Source organism: Trachypithecus francoisi, unplaced genomic scaffold (assembly GCF_009764315.1).
Source record: "Trachypithecus francoisi isolate TF-2019V2 unplaced genomic scaffold, Tfra_2.0 Lachesis_group19, whole genome shotgun sequence".
NCBI classification, from domain to species: Eukaryota; Metazoa; Chordata; class Mammalia; order Primates; family Cercopithecidae; genus Trachypithecus; species Trachypithecus francoisi.
Genome location: NW_022681464.1, coordinates 25833360 through 25852300, shown reverse-complemented (window position 1 = coordinate 25852300; position 18941 = coordinate 25833360).

Genomic DNA, 18941 nt, shown 5'->3' with positions numbered 1-18941 from the left:
GGCTGGAAAGTGGCACAGCAATGGTTAGAGCCAAGGTTGGCTGAGGTCTCGACTACTACTGTCATATTACATCATTACATCACACTACCCTGGAGGTTAGCATGGACCTAGCTAAAAATCTCAAGTTAAGGCTTAGAAATTTTCAGCATCAGATCAGTTACCCTTTTCCAATAAGAGAGAATTCAAATAGCCTTTGAAAATTAAGTCTAGCAGCACACTGATAGGATTAGTGAATCACAAAATGTTAATATAGAAGAAATCTAATTAATCCAACTGATGAACTTAACTCTCAGTTGTGAGTTGTCACTTCTGAACCTTGCTGAGGCATAAATTTGTTAAAATGGGACCAGATATAGGTTAGTGGATTCAAAATGATTGTGATCTTCACATTTTAGCAAAAGTTGAGTATACATTTTACATTTTGTATGAGTTATCACACATATTCAACACAATTCTCTTCCAGGTTATATTTATTTCTCTTTTATTGTTAATTTTTTTTTTACAAATGACAATACCAAGTTTCTAAGAATTTAAATCATTTGCCACACACTTAATAAGTGGCTAAGCCAAGACTTAAAATACAATACGTATATCTAACTCAAGTTGTAGTATTATTGCAATTATTATTGTAACACTCACTCAACACAAACTGCAAAGATATCAATTTTCTAAAACGCTTAGACAAAATTCTAAGTGGTTGCAGGCCATTATGATGTCAAATTTCTAGGGAAATTGAAGTTATCCTTTTGGCTACTGGTGAATATATGATGGATACAGGGTAATAAATGTACGTTTTCTATATTTCTGCTTGATTCATTTTTAAGAGCTTAACAAAAGTGTTAATAAAGAACAAAATGGAAAAATTACTTATAAAGAATTACAGTACTATCAATAGAGCTCTCCTTCCTGAGAACTGTGATTTATGAGGTCTGAGAGCTTTTAGGATGAAATATGATTCTGATAAATTCCATCCTAGTCCTTCCTATACTTCTTCTCAGATATTTCTTATTAATTAACATATTTAACATGAGAATAATACTCAAAGATGCATTCCTTTTAGTGTAAATGCCAGTTGTTATATATGTTACGATTTTAAAGTCATTAATACATAATAAAAGGCAATTATGTTAATGTGAATTAAATTTATTCTTTCCTGTATTTGAACAATTGAATAAAGTTCCCCAGTTAAAGTTTTTACAATCTACTCTACGTGATTTTTTACTTTTTAAATAAAGCCCTACTGATTGCAGATAATGCAGAAGACTACAATAATCAACTAACTTTTTACACACACATTCAGAAAATAAATTAGCCCGGGCATGGTGGCTCATGCCTGTAATCCCAGCACTTTGGGAGGCTGAGGCAGGCAGATTACTTGAGGTCAGGAGTTCAAGGCCAGCCTGGCCAACATGGTGAAACCCTGTCTCTGCTGAAATACAAAGTTAGCAGGGCATGGTGGCGGGTGCCTGTAATTCAGGCTACTTGGGAGGCTGAGGCAGGAGAATCACTTAAACCCAGGAGGTGGAAGCCGCAGAGAGCTGAGATCGCCCCATTGCACTCCATTCTGGGTGACAGAGTGAGACTCTATCTCAAAAAATAAAAATAAAAATAAAGAAAGGAAAAGAAAAGAACCCAGCAGGTGTAGATGATCGTCTTAGTAAACTACTACTACTAATAGTTTGTGCAAGCTGTTTTCACTTAGCAGTTTTAAATAATAAATTATAAAGATTAGATGTGTGTGTGTGTGTGGTGTGTGTGTGTGTGTGTATGTATGTATAGAAAGCTCCAGTTATTTACAATGGAAAGAAAGAAACAGAAAGAAAACAAGAGCTGAAAATGCAGATTCATTTATTCAGCAAATAACATATGCTCAATATGTAGTTAGGTATTTAAGATGCAGAGGTCTGGAAGATGAATCTGATACTATTACAGATCTTTGAGAAGTCTATCTTTGGGAGCAATGAAGACACACGAAAAAAAAAAAAGAAAGAAACACGTGAATTAATGTCTACATTGCAATGGGGTGTTAGCAGGATGCATGCAGTTTTACAGAACATGGAAGGAGGGATTCATTTTACTCTCAGAGCTTAAATGATGCCTTCACAAGAAGGAGAACATTTTATTTGAACCTTGATAACTACCTGGTAGTTTGTCCCTTAGAGATGTGAGTGAATGATATTCAGATTAAAGAAAAAGCAAGTGTAAGAACCTTGGGAAGTAGTTCTTGAGGTAGGGGCTGTGTGTGTAGAATCACCTCCTAGACAACATTTTAGAAATGTACTGGCATTGGTTTTAATATAAGTGAAGGATAGTATTGGCATTTATTCACTGACAACCTGGGGTGATAATATTTTGCAAATAAAGAATTGTGACAGTCCCCATGGGATGTGTAAATGTCTTGCTGTACATTAAGGTCCATAAAAATTGACTTATAATTACCCGAGCTTATATATTTAGCATTTCACATGTGAATTCAGAGAATTTTTGCATGATTTAAATTTTACATGGTTTGAACTTTCCAGGAAGGCAACTAACTTGTAAACTAAAAGGAAACTATAATTTTTAAATTTTAACTTTTATCAAAAGTGACTCAACATTAAAGAAAGACTAAATCACTAAGAGCAGTGGAACACTTTTTGCTTAAGTCATTAATACAACACACTTGTATCACTGTAAGTTTGTGGCTGTTTTACTCTTGGTGATTTCTATATATATATGTCTGAATTTATCTTTATTTTGGTTCTATGTATTTATATATTGATGATTTTATATTTATTACAAATTAATTTTATATTGCATACGCTTTAGATTATATTTAGGACATTATGTTGGTTATTACTAAATGGTTATAGTATCTATTTAATTTGTTTCAAGATAATAGTGTTTTTAAAATGTTTTTAAAAAGTTGATTACCACTAACCTAGGACATTTACAAACCTCAGTATAATTTAAAAAGTTACAGTTGAAGGTGACACAGTATATTGGTAAGAAGAGATTTAAAATAGCAGATAAATAAAAATTAAAAGGTAGGTACTATGAACTGTTTTTGCCCCCAAATTTCATAAATTGCAATTCTAATCCCCAATGTGATGGTATTGGAGATGGAGTCTTTGGGATATACAGTCATACTTCACGGAACAGCTTGTTCATAATAATTGATACTCGCTAGCGTTTACACCATACAACCCTGAACGTGCCTGATCTCATAACAGTTGATACTGGTTTTCTTTGAAATGCGATAGACTACATTACCGAGAAAAGATTAGTTAGCCCGGAAACAGCTATCTGTACGGAAGAAATGTTGATGCATAGTAGAACTGGCAAGCCATACTGGAGACGAAAGGAAGAGTTTTACAATAAATGGAGGTAAAGTAAAAATGAAATAAATCCCCTACTTCACATCATATGCAAAATAAGCATATTCCACACTGAGTATATAATTATATAGTCAAAATGAAGCTTCAAAGAAAAAATATTGGTGAATGTCTTTCTGTTAAGTGTAAATTAGTTTTTTTGAGCAACACAGAAACCCTGCTGACTCTAAAAAAAAACTGATAAATGGGCTTACATATAAATAATTAGACACTTTGAGTAAAGTCAACATTTTTGATCATGGAGAAAAATATTATAATGGAAGTTAAAAGTCCAATGAATAAATTTTGTAATAGACAAGACATCTGAAGAGACAAGGAATAATCTGAAAGACAAGTCAGATGAAATATCTAGGCTGGGCGTGGTGGCTCAAGCCTGTAATCCCAGCACTTTGGGAGGCCGAGACGGGCAGATCACGAGGTCAGGAGATCAAGACCATCCTGGCTAACACGGTGAAACCCCATCTCTACTAAAAATACAAAAAATTAGCCGGGTGTGGTGGCGGGCGCCTGTAGTCCCAGCTACTCAGGAGGCTGAGGCAGGAGAATGGCGTGAACCCGGGAGGCGGAGCTTGCAGTGAGCTGAGATCGGGCCACTGCACTCCAGCCTGGGCGACAGAGTGAGACTCTGTCTCAAAAAAAAAAAAAAAAAAAAAAAGAAATATCTGACCCGAGTATAGAGAAAAGTAAAGAGTGTGAATGAAGAAACAATGTTTGAAGAGAAAATGGCTGAAATTCAAGATGCATGAGAACCCAAATTAGGATAAATGCAAAGAAAACTACTCTTAGACATATCATAGAAAAACTACTTGAAACCAAAAATGAATAGAAAGAGTTTAGGAAATCTAAGGAATGACGTTATTACTTGCAATGGGACTAAAATTAGAATGATTATGTATTTAATTTAAAAGAACACGGCGGCACGTGGTGGCAAACACCTGTAATCCCAGCACTTTAGGAGGCCAAGGCTGGTGGATCACCTGAGGTCAGGAGTTCGAGACCAGCCTGACCAATATGGAGAAACCCCATCTCTACTAAAAATACAAAAAAGAAAAAGAAGAAAAAAAAAATTAGCTAGGAGTGGTGGTGCATACCTGTAATCCCAGCTACTCGGAAGGCTAAGGCAGGAGAATAGCTTGAACCCAGGAGGTAGAGGTTGGGGTGAGCCGAGATCATGCCATTGCACTCCAGTCTAGGCAACAAGATCAAAACTCCATCTCAAAAAAACAAGACAAAACACAACCCTAAAGACAATGAAGTGGTATCTTGAAGTACTAAAAACAAACCATTGCCAACCATGAATTCTGTGGCTGTCATAAATATCTTGCAAGAAGAAAAGTGAAGTAAAGGCATTTTCAGGGGAAGAAAAAAGAGTGACTTTACAAATATTCACCGCATAAACCAACAATTCAACAACAGCAGGAATGATGACAATAATAATGTCTTGCGAGATTCAGAAATATATAGAATCAAAATATATAGCAAAACATAGCAAACAATTTAAGAAGGAGGTAATAGTACTTAAAATAATCCATAGTCTTTACATAGAAAGAAATAGGAGTTCTTATTTTTTACTTTTATATGTCTAATTGTTGATTGAATAAAATAGTCAAGAATCTAATAATAATGGAGATATATTCTGAGAAATGCATTGTTAGGTGATTTTGTAATTATGTAAACATCATAGGAGGCTACAAGCCTGTACAGTATGTTACTGTACTGAATTCTTCAGTGATTGCAACACAATATAATTATTTGTATATATAAACCTATCTAAACATAGAAAAGGACAGTAAAAATATGGTATTAGCATCTTATGGGACAATTATATCTGTGGTCTTTAGTAAACTGAAATGTCATCATGTGATGCAAGACTATATGTCATTATTGTGGAGACTTTATGACGAAATTAATGCTCTTATAAGGAAGAGAGATAGGATAGTTTAATTCACTCTTCATCTCTCTTCTCTCTCTATCTCTGTTTTACTATCTCCTCTTTTTCCTTTTCCTAGTCAAGCTTTGTTAGTACCTTTGTGCTGCTATATCAAAATATTTGAGACTGGGTAATGTATAAATAATACAAATCTATTTCTCATGTTTCTGGAGGCTAGAAAGTACAAGGTCAAGAAGCTGACAGGATTGGTGTCTGGTGAATGTTACTCCATGCTCCCAAGATGGCACCTTGTTGCTACATCTTATGGAGAGAAGATATCCTGTGTCTTCATATAATGAAAGAGATGGAAGGGCAAGGAAGAACTCCCCCTAAACTTCAGCCATTATATAAAGGCTCTAATTCCATTCATAGGAGTAAAGCCCTCATGAAGCAGTCACCTCCCAAAGGTGCACTTAGTTGCAATGAAGATTAAGTTTCAACATGAATTTCTGAGGGGACACCGTCACTCAAGTCACAGAAAATGTGAAGAGACAAGGCAATGGCTGTCAGCAAATCATGAAGAGCACCCTCACCAGACACAGAATCTGCCTTGATATTGGACTTCCTGGCCTCCAGCACTATGAGAAAAAATGCTTGTTTTATTAACCACCTAGTCTCTGGTATTCTGTTATAGCTGCCCAAGTTGGCTAAGACAGTAGGGAATATGGAAGCCTCACTGAAACAAAGAATATTGACTCCAGATCGATTTAAGGTCTATTAGATTCAAATAAAAAGGAAGGACGGGGTTACCTTGATTTTTACTCTTTTATGCTTATAATGCTGCTGACTAGTTAACAAGCATTTGGCTCTGTGGCCATAGATAAACCTTAAAGCTCAAACCAATCATGATACAAGAAACAGATGCAAAGTCCTGCTACCTTGTGTCTTGCAAAACTCATGGCAGTAGATCTAGGTGGAATCTAAATCCAACCTGGAACCTTCAGAGGAAAGTTATCAGGTTTTTCAGTTCAGCTTTTATTCAGGATGTTCATATGTCCAGGTAATGACCATATGTCCAGGTAATGTTAGGATTTTACTATTATAAAAGAAAGGGAAAATGAATATTACATAACCAATAGCTGTCTCTGCCACACTGAGCATGTAACAGAAATTTGAGATGCAGTTTGTATTAAAAGATTATAAAGGCCATATACATTATGTTAATGACTATGCATGCACATGTGTGTGTGTATTATTCCCATCTCATAACCAGGAGAAAACTAATTTGGCATTCAGAAAATAATAAGCCGTAATTGGTCATTTACGTTTCCATTATCTATTTTTTTAAAGCAGGAAAGTGATGATACACGCAATGTTAATGCTAGTGACAGCTGTGATCATAATCGATAGTAGAAAGAGAAAAGAAATCCTTTAGTATAAACTTCTGGTTCTAACAGCATAGCAGAGAAATAACTTATTTTACAAGTGATATCTCATTTTTTATTTCATAAAAATGCATGACCATTGTTATATAGCATTTTCTGATTACACAGGTGATATCACAAGCAAACTATGAACACTGGAGGTAAATGAAGGCATTTTATTTATGTAATAATGATGCTTATCTGTGGTTGTAAGTGCCTAGGCATCTTTAGTGTAGCTTTAATCAATTGTAGTTTCCTTGTAAATTAAGAACTAATTAAAATTAGCAGTTGAAATTATTTAATGTTAATATTTACTGTAATGTTTTATATATTGTAAGAAATATATGCTATAACACAATCCTTCAACTTACCCAAATACGAAGTTTTAAAACACTTATTTAAAAATAAATTTTGACCATTATCAATAACTCTTTATCCTACCTTCCCTAACTGTAAATTAGCTCTGTATTCAGCTTTCTTTATATTTTGCTCCGTCTTTATTTATTAAACTTTTTTAAATTTTTACTTTTTTATTTTTATTTTAAGTTCCAGGGTACATGTTCAGGATGTGCAAGTGTGTTACACAGGTAAACATGTGCCATGGTGGTTTGCTGCACTGCACCTATCGACCCATCACCTCGGTATTAAGTTCAGCATGCATTAGCCATTTTTCCTAATGCTCTCCCTCCCCCAATCCCACCACCTAACAGGCCCCAGTGTGCGTTTTTCCCCTCCCTGTGGAGATATGTTCTCATTATTCAACATGCAGTATTTGGTTTTCTGTTCCTGCGTTAGTTTGCAGAGGATAAAGGCTTCCAGCTCCATCCATGTCCCTGCAAAGGACATGATCTCACTCCTTTCTATGGCTGCATAGTATTCCATGGTGTATATGTTCACATTTTATTTATCCAGTCTATCATTGATGGGCATTTGCATTGATAATGAAGACAATTTAAAAGCTTTTGATAGGATAAGATAAATTTATGTGACAAAGTTTTTCTAATTTACAGTCTAAATCATACAGATTGTTCATTCCCTCATCCTCCATTTCCTAAATGGGTATTGATATTTCTATTGATACTTTCCAATCTCACAGGTAAAATGGTTTATTATTGTGGTTTTATGTCTACTATTTTATTAATAGTAAGGGAAAATGTATTTCTAATGTTTAATGGTTGTAGCTATCTCATTATTTGTAAATATGTGTTTAATGCCCATATTATATTCTGCCTATGCACCATAATGTCTTTGTTCCACATCTAGTTCATAAAATTTTTTCCTGTTTTGTTGTCTTTTGTCTTATTACATGGTGATTTTACTTCATAGACTTTTTTCCCTCATCTAAATTTTACGTTCAATTACCTTTCCTTATGGAAGAGATCTGTGATTTTCAAAAATATTTTAAGCTCTCTCTAATCTTTGTAAATTGAAATTTTGTTGTTAATACCTGCAAATTTAGCAATAGATCATTTAGCTTCAGGTCGTATACTGTTTAACATTATCTATTTTCATTTAGTTTTTCTCTAATATCAATATTGAAGGATATGGAAGGTCTTGAGAAGGAAAATCATTCATTTATTTATTTGCAAAATAATTTTGTAATGAATGAGTGAATGAATGAAAATCAATAGATGTTAGATTACAATAATTAAATGTAAAATTAATTTGGTTTTCAATACCTTGGTACTTTGACACAGTAGTTAGCTAATGAAGTCTGCCAACGAATTATGTAAGAAAATATTTATTAATGATTCATATTTTCTCTGATATGAAAGATAAACCCTATCCCATTTGTAGTTACCTAGTGATGTATATGTAAGCAATTGATTTGCAATAATCAATTTGAATTAAAAATCAAAATGTAGAATGTGTTCATATACTTGAAGAAATATAATTGCAGTCATCCCTTGGTATCCATGGAAAATTGGTTCCAGTATATCACTTGGATACTAAAATCTGTGGTATTGATATAAGTCATTGATATAAAATGACAGCATTTGCATAAAACCTACACACATCCTCCCATATGCTCTAAATTATCTTGATTACCTATAAAATTTAATGCTAAATATATGGTTGTTATACTGAATTGTTTATGGAATAATGACAAGAAAATGCCTGTACATGTTCGGTACAAGTGCAATTTATTTAAAAATATTTTTAGTCTGTGATTGGTTGAATCCACAAATGCAGAACCCATGAATATGGAGGCACAATTGTTTGAGTCATAGAAAACATGATTTTCTTGCTATTCAGAACAAGAAATCCCAAATAATTTACATATGAAGGCTCCTTTCAAACACATGTCTCTCAAATATAATCTAAGAGGTTTACTCAAACTTTATATCATTGCGAAAAAAAGTCATATTACAGAAATAAATGTCTTACTTCAATAAGAGAGCTTGAAAAGATGAGCAAATACTGGTATTAATCTTGGAAAATCACTACTGATCATGGAAATTTCAATTGGTTAGATTTATCATCCAGATTATTAATAAGTCTAAATAGTATTGCTGACTACATGATTTTCGGTTGTTGCACAATTGGTAATTTAAATTATCTAATGCAGTTTTTAGAAAAAGGACTTGATCTTTAAGCCTCTGCATATAATGCTTGCAGAAAAATGATATAATTTCCAAATGTAGTAAATATTCAGTTCATGGAAATATTTTTGGCACATTGAAATTTATAAGGGAAAATTTTATTTAATTACTTTTTTAAAAGGCTTCCCTTCAAAACAATATTTTCTTTCTTATTTTCCTTTTGTTTAAGTCATAGAAACCAAGGAGTACTTATTTTGTCTAAGGAAGATGAATCAGGAAAATATTATGCTTACAACTTGCTACACTACACAGAGGAGCAGGAAGCAATGGCCTTGACATGTGTTTTACATTCTGACCTTGTATCCAAAGTAACAATGTTTTGACAGGACACATGCCCTGCTGGAGAAGAGATTGCCACACTTCTTTCTGTAGAGGTGATGGGATTGAATACTTAGAAGTAAAACAATTCCTAAGCATTCTTAGCTGGATGTTAATACGTATTTGCATCTTTGATTCATTTAACTTTAATATATTTATTTGATGCAAATTAAATCCACCTTTCTATTTTGCCTAGTGGTCTAACAATATCCTCCCCAAGATACAGAAAACAATGTTGCTTGGTGTTACCATCACCGTGTCCTTGAGGCATTTCATTCCAACACATGCAGAGGGAGGAATAATTAAAGGTGGTGAAACAGCAAAGAGTAACAGCCTAGAAAAAAGCCAAGCTACTTTAAGAATCTTAAATAAGACACATCGAATAATGAAATGACTGCAAAATATACCATTCTGTGAAATATTACCAGCTGACTTGACCTCTGTTAATATGTAAGATGGCAAATTAAAGCAACTTTACGTGTGGTTCTGTTAAAGCCCACTGCTGATTCAGGTACTACCAAATGTGATTTCTTACAGCATTCAAATCCCTAAAATCCAGATATAAACTCCCAGTGGCAACATGAAAGAGAGGACATTTATTGCATTAGCTGTTGAGAACCCGGTTACTATTAATACAACCTTTAGGTAACTATTCTACTGAAACATAGATTTTGTAACTATAATGTTTTTCTATATAGCCACATGGAAGGGGATGGACAAATTGACCAGTATATTCTAATCAGAGCTAATATTCTACATTTGCTTTATATTTTATACTATACAATTCAGTACATCTACTAGTTTAAAGTATAAAAATAAATATGCATTAAAATATATTTGTATAATTTGGATAAGCAAGATAAAGGTAGTATAACTGTAGAGAAAAATATGTATTATATTGCCTCCTTAAAATACAAATGCATGTAGTGAGGCATTTATTCACTCATTTCGGATGAAAATTTGGATAGTCCTTTGAGTTTTCTGGAGAGGCTTAAGTAATTTAAAAATGGTCATATGGTTACTATGAGTTGCAAAATATATTGTATAATGAAACCTGATTTTATTGTATTTCTAAAAAATGTTAGAGGTTAATTTCTAATTTACTACTTTGTCTAATCCATTTCACATGCATGTATAAAACCATAATGTCATTGGGTAAAAGTGCATCTTTGCCAGTCAGCATCTCCGGGGTCATATATATAGTTTTCCAAAGTAAACTATGCATAAGTTAAGACATTTTTCATACAAAGTGCATTGAATAAAAATTTACTCTGTGCCAATGTAGAAGACACTGGCTGAGACTTAAGCATAAAAGATAAAATAGAAGCAATTTTCCCCTAAGACAGCAGTACAGATGAAGATATAAGATATAAACTCCAGGCCGGGCACCGTGGCTCATGCCTGTAATCCCAGTACTTTGGGAGGCTGAGGCAGGTGGATCAACTGAGGTCAGTAGTTCAAGACCAGCCTGGCCAACATGGTGAAACCCTGTCTCTAGAAAAAATACAAAAATTAGCCAGGCATGGTGGTGCACACCTGTAATTTCAGCTACTTGGGAGGCTGAGACAGGAGAATTGCCTGCTACTCAGGAGGCTGAGACAAGAGAATATCTTGAACCCGGGAGGCGAGGGTTGCAGTGAGCCAAGATTGTGCCACCGCACTCCAGCCTGAGCGACAGACCAAGACACTGTCTCAAAAAAAAAAAAAGATAAAAAAGTACCCCAATAAATAACAGAATATTCATCCTTTTCTCTTGTTAATTAACATAATAAATATTTAGAAGATAAATAAGGATACAGAAGCTCTGAAAAGCACTCAACTTATCTGATCCAACTGACATTTATGGAAGACTCTACCCAACAAAAGCAGGAAACACATTTTTCTCAAATGCACGTGAAACATTCACTAAAATAGACCATATTGTGGCTATTTTTTTAAAAGCCTTAGCAATTTTTTTTTTTTTTCCCCCAGAGACAGGGTCTCTTGTTACCCAGGCAGAATGTAGTCGTACAATCAGAGCTCACTGTAACCTTGAACTCTTAGGCTCAAGCAATCGTCCAGGTGTACACAACTACACCTGGCTAATTTTTTCCTTTCTTTTCTTTCTTTTTTTTTTTCTTTGTACATATGGGGTCTTGCTATGTTGCCTAGGCTGGTCTCAAACTCCTGGACTCAAGTGATCCTCCCACCTTGGCCTCCCAAAGTGCTGGGATTATAGGCATGAGCCACCATGCCTGCTAATATTTTTTAAAGCAGGTATTTTTCTACTACTTATTTCTAGTTCTATTATAGCCACAAAGTATGTTTTGAGACTATGTTTTGTGACTATAATAGAACTAGAAATAAGCAGCTGGAAACCATCATTCTCAGCAAACTATCACAAGAACAGAAAACCAAACACCGCATATTCTCACTCATAGGTGGGAACTGAACAATGAGATCACCTGGACACAGGGAGGGGACTATCACACACCGGGGCCTATTGTGGGGAGCGGGGAGGGGGAAGGGATAGCATTAGGAGATATACCTAATGTAAATGACGAGTTAATGGGCACAGCACACCAACATGGCACATGTATACATATGTAACAAACCTGCACGTTGTGCACATGTACCCTAGAACTTAAAGTATTAAAAAAAAAAAAAAAAAAAGAAAGAAATAAGTAGCCAAAAAATATCTGGAAAATCCTCATTGGGAAACTAAGCTACACATACATTTAAAAATCTCATGGAGGCCGGGAGCAGTGGCTCAAGCCTGTAATCCCAGCACTTTGGGAGGCCGAGATGGGCGGATCACGAGGTCAGGAGATCGAGACCATCCTGGCTAACACGGTGAAACCCCGTCTCTACTAAAAAATACAAAAAACTAGCCGGGCGAGGTGGTGGGCGCCTGTAGTCCCAGCTACTCGGGAGGCTGAGGCAGGAGAATGGTGTAAACCCGGGAGGCGGAGTTTGCAGTGAGCTGAGATCCGGCCACTGCACTCCAGTCTGGGCGACAGAGCAAGACTTCGTCTCAAAAAAAAAAAAAAGAAAAAAAAGAAATAATAATAATAATAAAAATCTCATGGATCAGAGAGGGTGTCTCAAGGAAGGCTTAACATATCTTTATCAAAATGAAAGTGAAAATACAGCATCAAAATGTGTGGGATGCATATAAAACAATTCTTAAAGTAACATAATATAGTTATTACATTAAAGAAGAAAGATCTGAAATAAAAAATACAAGATTTCACCTTACGCATTATGAGAAAGAAGAAAAGGTTAAACATAACTGTGGCACAAATAAGAAAATAATAAAATATAGTATTGGCAGTGAAAAAAATAGACAAATAGACCAATGAAACAGAACACAATACAGACTCCAGACATTAACCCATAAAAACCCATCAAATTACTGACAAAGGGTAAAGGCATTTCAAAGGATAAAGGATAATTATTCTAACAGATACTTTTGGAACAACTGGACTTCATCATTAAGAAAAGTAAATCTAGACACAGATTATATGCCTTTCACAAAAATTAACTCAAAATGTGTCACAGACCTAAACTTAAAACACAAACCTGTAACATTTCTAGAAGATGATAGATTTTCTTAGAAGAAAATCTTTATAACCTTAGGTTTGTTGACGAGTTTTTGGATGTAACATCAAAACATGATCTTGAAAGAAGAAAATGATTTTGTTCTTGTTTAAAATTAAAAATTTCTGCTCTGTGAAAAACACTATCCAGAGAACAAAAAGACAAGCCAATATTTTCCAGGACTGGGAGAAAATATTTGCAAAATTCACAGCTAATAAAAGACTTGTCTCCGCAATATACAAAAAAAGGCAACAATGAGAAAACAAGCAATCTAATGTATAAATGGACAAAAGATCTTAGCAGAAACCTTACCAGAGAAGATAAACAGGTGGCAAATAAGCATATAAAAATGCTCAACATCATATGTCATTAAGAACTTTCAAATCAAAACAATGATATACCATATTAAAATGGCTAAAATTCAACAAAGTTGAAAATAAAGAAAGCTGATGAAAATAAAGAGCAGGAATTCTCATTCATTGCTGGTGGGAATTCAAAATGGTACAGCCACTTTAGGTGACAGTCTAGACATTTTCTTACAAAACTAAAATTGTCCTACCTTATAATCTATCAATTGTGTTCCTAAGTATTTACCCAGGTGAGTCGAAAACATACATCCATACAAAATCCTGCACATGAATATTTATAGCAGTTTTATTCATAAATGCCCAAAATTGGAAGAAATCAAGTGTTCTTCAACAGGCAAATTGATTTAAAACTCTATAATATATTCATACAATAGAATATTACTCAGCAATAAAAAGAAATGAGCTACTGAGCCACACAGGACATGGAGGAATCTTAAGTGGCTATTGCTAGGTGAAATAAGCCAGTCTGAAATACATATGGGAGGATTCAAAATATCTAAAATTCTGGAAAATATTAAAATCATATTGATGGTAAAAAATGTCAGTGTTTTCTGAGTTGGAGGGGGAGATGTGGAGAAAAGGATGAGTAGTTGAAGTACAGGTGATTTTAGGGTGGGGTAACTATTCTATATGATATTGTAATGGGAGATACATGACATTATGTATTTGTCAAAATCCATACAATTATATAACACAAAATGTAAATATTAATGTAAACTATTGATTTTCATTAATAATAATAATGTATCAGTATTAGTTTATCAATTGTAGCAAATTTATCCCGTGAAAGACAATAATAGTGGAAATATTGTGTACAGAGGTTATATAGAAATCATCTTTATAATCTACTCAATTTCTGTAAAACTAATGTTGTTCTATTAATATTCTTAAAAATCAGAAAAAACATTCAATGACATTGAAAAGAGAAGAAAAACTACTACAGGACAGCAAGAAAATACAAAGCTGGTTCCTTGAAAAATAAAAGTAATATTGACAAGCCGGTCAGCAATTCTGACCAATATAAAGGAAATAGAAATACAAAAGAATATATAAAAATTCAGACTATGTAAAACAGTAAGGAGAGCAGGAAGGCTCACTTACAGACCCCACAGACACTGAGTATAACAAGATAATATATCAAAACATTAAATGCCCATAATTTTGACAATTTAATTGAAATGGACTAATTTCTTGAAACAAATAAATTCTCATAGTTCATTCAAGTTGAAATGCATAACCTGAATAATCCCATACATCTTAGACAAATTTAATTTAAATACCTTCCACTAGAGAAAATACTATTAATAGCTGAAATATCTGGGCGTGAAATATCTAGCAAACATTTAAGAATAAAATAATATTAATTCTACAAATCTTTTCCAGAAAATAGGTGAGACAAGGACAATTTTCAGCTCATTTAATGAAATCAGAATTACTCTTATGTCAAAGCCATACAAATATATTTCTAGGAGAATGTGACCCAGATATGTAGTTTTCTGGGTCAAACTACCAACAAAAGGCAGCCCAAATAGACTCATTTCTCACACAGATTTTACAAGAGTTCATCTGAAAACACCAGGCAAACCTCATACTACAAACAAGGGGAGTCAATGAGCCCCACTTCCCTACTTAGTCAAAGACTCTATGACCTAAGGAAAGATGCTGCACCAGCAAGAGGGACCCTGACAAAACAAGCTCCTGGCCCAGGCAGTCTCTTTGGTTCCATTGGCTTGTGTCCCCTGGCTCTCCAGGAGACACTGGTAGCTGGATAGCACCAGCAAAGAGGATCCAGACACAATAAGCAACTTAGCCCAGAAAGTCTTTTTGTCCACGTGAGCTTGAGACTCCCTCTCTTGCTTAGAGACACTGGAGAGACTGAAGGACATTGGCAAAGAAATCACTAAGAGATCACAAGCAGAACAACAAGGGAAACTTCTTTGAGCCTAAGAAGCCCCTGCCCTGATCAAAGCTGTCAGGGTGGTGAAGGGACACCACATAGAAACGTGCTAAAACAAGAACCTCATTGTTCCAGTCAGGCTGAGACTCTTCTGCCTGTCGTAGAGACGCCAGACAGCCCATCCTATAAAAACTCCTTTTGCCAAGTCAGGCAGCACAAGCAGGGACAGGTAGGAACCTCAGTAAAACAAAGTAGGCCACAATATCACTGAAATGGCTTTAAAAATTAAAATTCTATCAGAACCACAGACACAAATGTATGCCTGTACCTGCGTGCTAAATCTAAAGAGTCATGCCTGCTAAAATGAAAAAAAAAAAAAAAAAACTGCAACAATCAATTACAAAATTTCTTCAACATATAAAACAGTAAATGTCAGCCAAAAAAAAAAAAAAAAAAAAAAATAGGTAGAAGTTATATGAAAGACCCAGACAGAAATTACAGAATAGCAGAAACAAAATAGACTGAAAACATTATCAGCATAGTCTAAGGGGTTTGGGGGATTGGACCTAATAATTTGGCATGTATATTATTGGATTTCCCAAAGACTAGGGGAGAGGAGGGATGAAAGCATATTCAAAGTAATAATAGTTGAACATTTCCCAAATTCGACGAAAGACACAAACCTACAGATTCAAGAAGTAGAAAGTCAAATGAGATACATTCTAAGAAATCCATGCCAAGTCACATAATAATTAAACCTTTGAAAACCAAATACAAATTAAAAATCTTGATGGCAACCAGGGAGAAACAATGCATTACCTAGAGAGGACCGCTAAATCAAATGACAGTGGTTTGCCTATCCAAAATCATGGAGTCCAGAACAAGAGGCACTGTATTTTTCAAGAGCAAAAACAACCCTATCAATTGTGAATTCTACATCTTCAAAAACTCTCCTTTATGAATAAAAGTAAAATAGACATTCATATATGAAGAAAAACTTAAGTATGTGTTGCTAGCAAACTTACTTTTAAGGATTAGCTCAAGGAAGTGACTCATAAAGACAGGACACGATGAGAGAAAAACTCATAGAGTATCAGAAAAGAAAAACAACAGTAAAAGCAGAAATGTGGGTGTATAAAATAGATTATTTTTCCCTTAATATTTTAAATCACATTTAATGATTGAAACAAAAATTATACCACCATCTGATACTCAAGACAATAATATCTGAAAGTGGGAAAGGTACATTAAATGGGATTAGAGATGTAAATTGAACCAAAAAGGACCTAAATGGAAGTGAGGTTTTCATTAGTTGATATTATCAGTTTGTGATGTGTCACAACTTTAATTATAATATCCAGAGTAAGTACCACTAAAACTATACGAAGAGATAAACTCAAAGACACTATAAATAAATTAAGAGAAACAAAGGAGCTCGAAACAGAGGAACCAAACAGTCAGCAAAGCGACTTAAGTGCTAACATTTCAATAATTACCTTAAAGGGAAATAGTCTAAATATACCAATGAAAAGAAAGATATTGGAATAAAATACACACCCCCACACAAATACAATAATACATCGCTTAAAAGTATGTTCCTTCAAATTGACTCCAGCTATTAAAAGGGTGTCAAGAGAATACTCTAGTTAACTTTATGTTTACATACTTACGTGTTAAGTTAGGAGTAAACCAATTACTCAAAACCACAAACTGCTAAAACTCAATCAAGATGGAATAGCTAATCCAGTTGGTTCTCTAATCATTAAAAGAATTAAATTTTAATTAGAATATTCTAAAAGGAAATCTAGATAGTTTCCTGTTTTATCAGTGTAGCAGTGTAAAAACTTGTAAAACAGTATTAGCACCAATTCCCTGAAAGAAATAATACAGAGCGCTCCCATATATACATTTCATATACACACTGTAGTACAAAGTCACAAGACTATTGACAGTAGTAAAATCAACAGATCTTATTCACATTTTCCCAGTTTAGCTACTACTCATTTGTATGTGTATGTACATTGAGTTCTGTAGAACAGAATAGGTATCCTTCACTGGGTAAATGTAAATCTTCACTGGGCAAATGTAAGAAAAGGAACAGTTCCCAATTCATTTTAGGACATTAGTATTGTCATGATTCTAAAACCATAGAGAGTACCATAAAAAATAAAATTAAGAAAAACTATAGAACAATATATCTCATAAACATAGAAGCAAATATCCTCAAAAATAATGGAAAATCAAATCAAGCAATGTACAAAAGGAATTGTAAACCATGAACAAAATAGAGTTTATTGCAAGGATGCCAGACTGATTCAAAATTCAAAAATCCGTCAGTATAATCACCATATCAAATGTTAAGAAATTTGTATGAAAATATCAACTGATACATGAAAAGCATTTTTAAAAATTCCACATCCATTCTGAACAAAAATTCTCTAAGTTAGAATTAGTAGGGAATCATTTCAACTTGATAATTAGCATCTAGAAAAGCTACAGCTATTAACATAATTAATGGTCAAAGATTGAGTGTGTCCCCCCAAATCAAGAACAATGCAAGGATGTTTGCTCTCACCACTATTATTCAAAATAGTACTTATACAACATAAAGTGATTATAGTCACTGCAATAAGGCAAGAAAAATAATTAGAAAGGTCTAAAGGTTGGAAACAAACTGGTATAATCAATATCACGGTTGCTACATAGAAAATCTGAAGGAATCTACAAAAACCTAATAGACTCAATAAGTGAGTTCATCAGGGCTGCTGATTACAAAAGTAACCAAGAAACATTAATTGCATTTTGTGTAAACGATTATATAAAAACAATTTTTTAAAATGTCATTCATAACATTTCAAAAGAAATGAAATATCTCAAGCATATACTTTAAAAAGTTTGTGCAAATTTTATATGCTGAATGTTAACAAATATAGATGAAATAAATCAAATAAGATCGAATAAATGAAGAGACATACTGTATTCATATATTGGAAGACTCAACAAATTACAGATGTCATTTTTTCTCAAAGTGTTCTATAAACTTAATACTATTTCTATCAAGATCTCATCCAGTTTCTTGTACAAATAGATAAGCTTATCATAGTATCTAGCATTGCTGAAACAGCCTTGACAAAGAAAAATAAAGTATATGACACTATTCAATATTAAGCCTTATTATACAGTGACAGTAGCTAAGACTGGTGATAGATGTATAGATAGATACATAGATCAATGGAACAGAGTAGAGTACCTAAAATTAGACCTACACAAATAAGCTCCTCTCATTTTTCACAAATTTTCAAAAGAAATTCAATTCATTAGAGGAAGAAAAGCCTTTTCAACAACAGGTGCTGGAGCTGGAGCAATGAGACATCCATAAAAAAATAAGAAAGAAAGAAGGAAAAAAGAACATCAGTCTAGACCTTACTTATACCTCATACAAAAAATAACTAAAAGTTGATATTGGACAGTTTCTTAATAAACTAAACAAGCAAATTCCATGTAACCA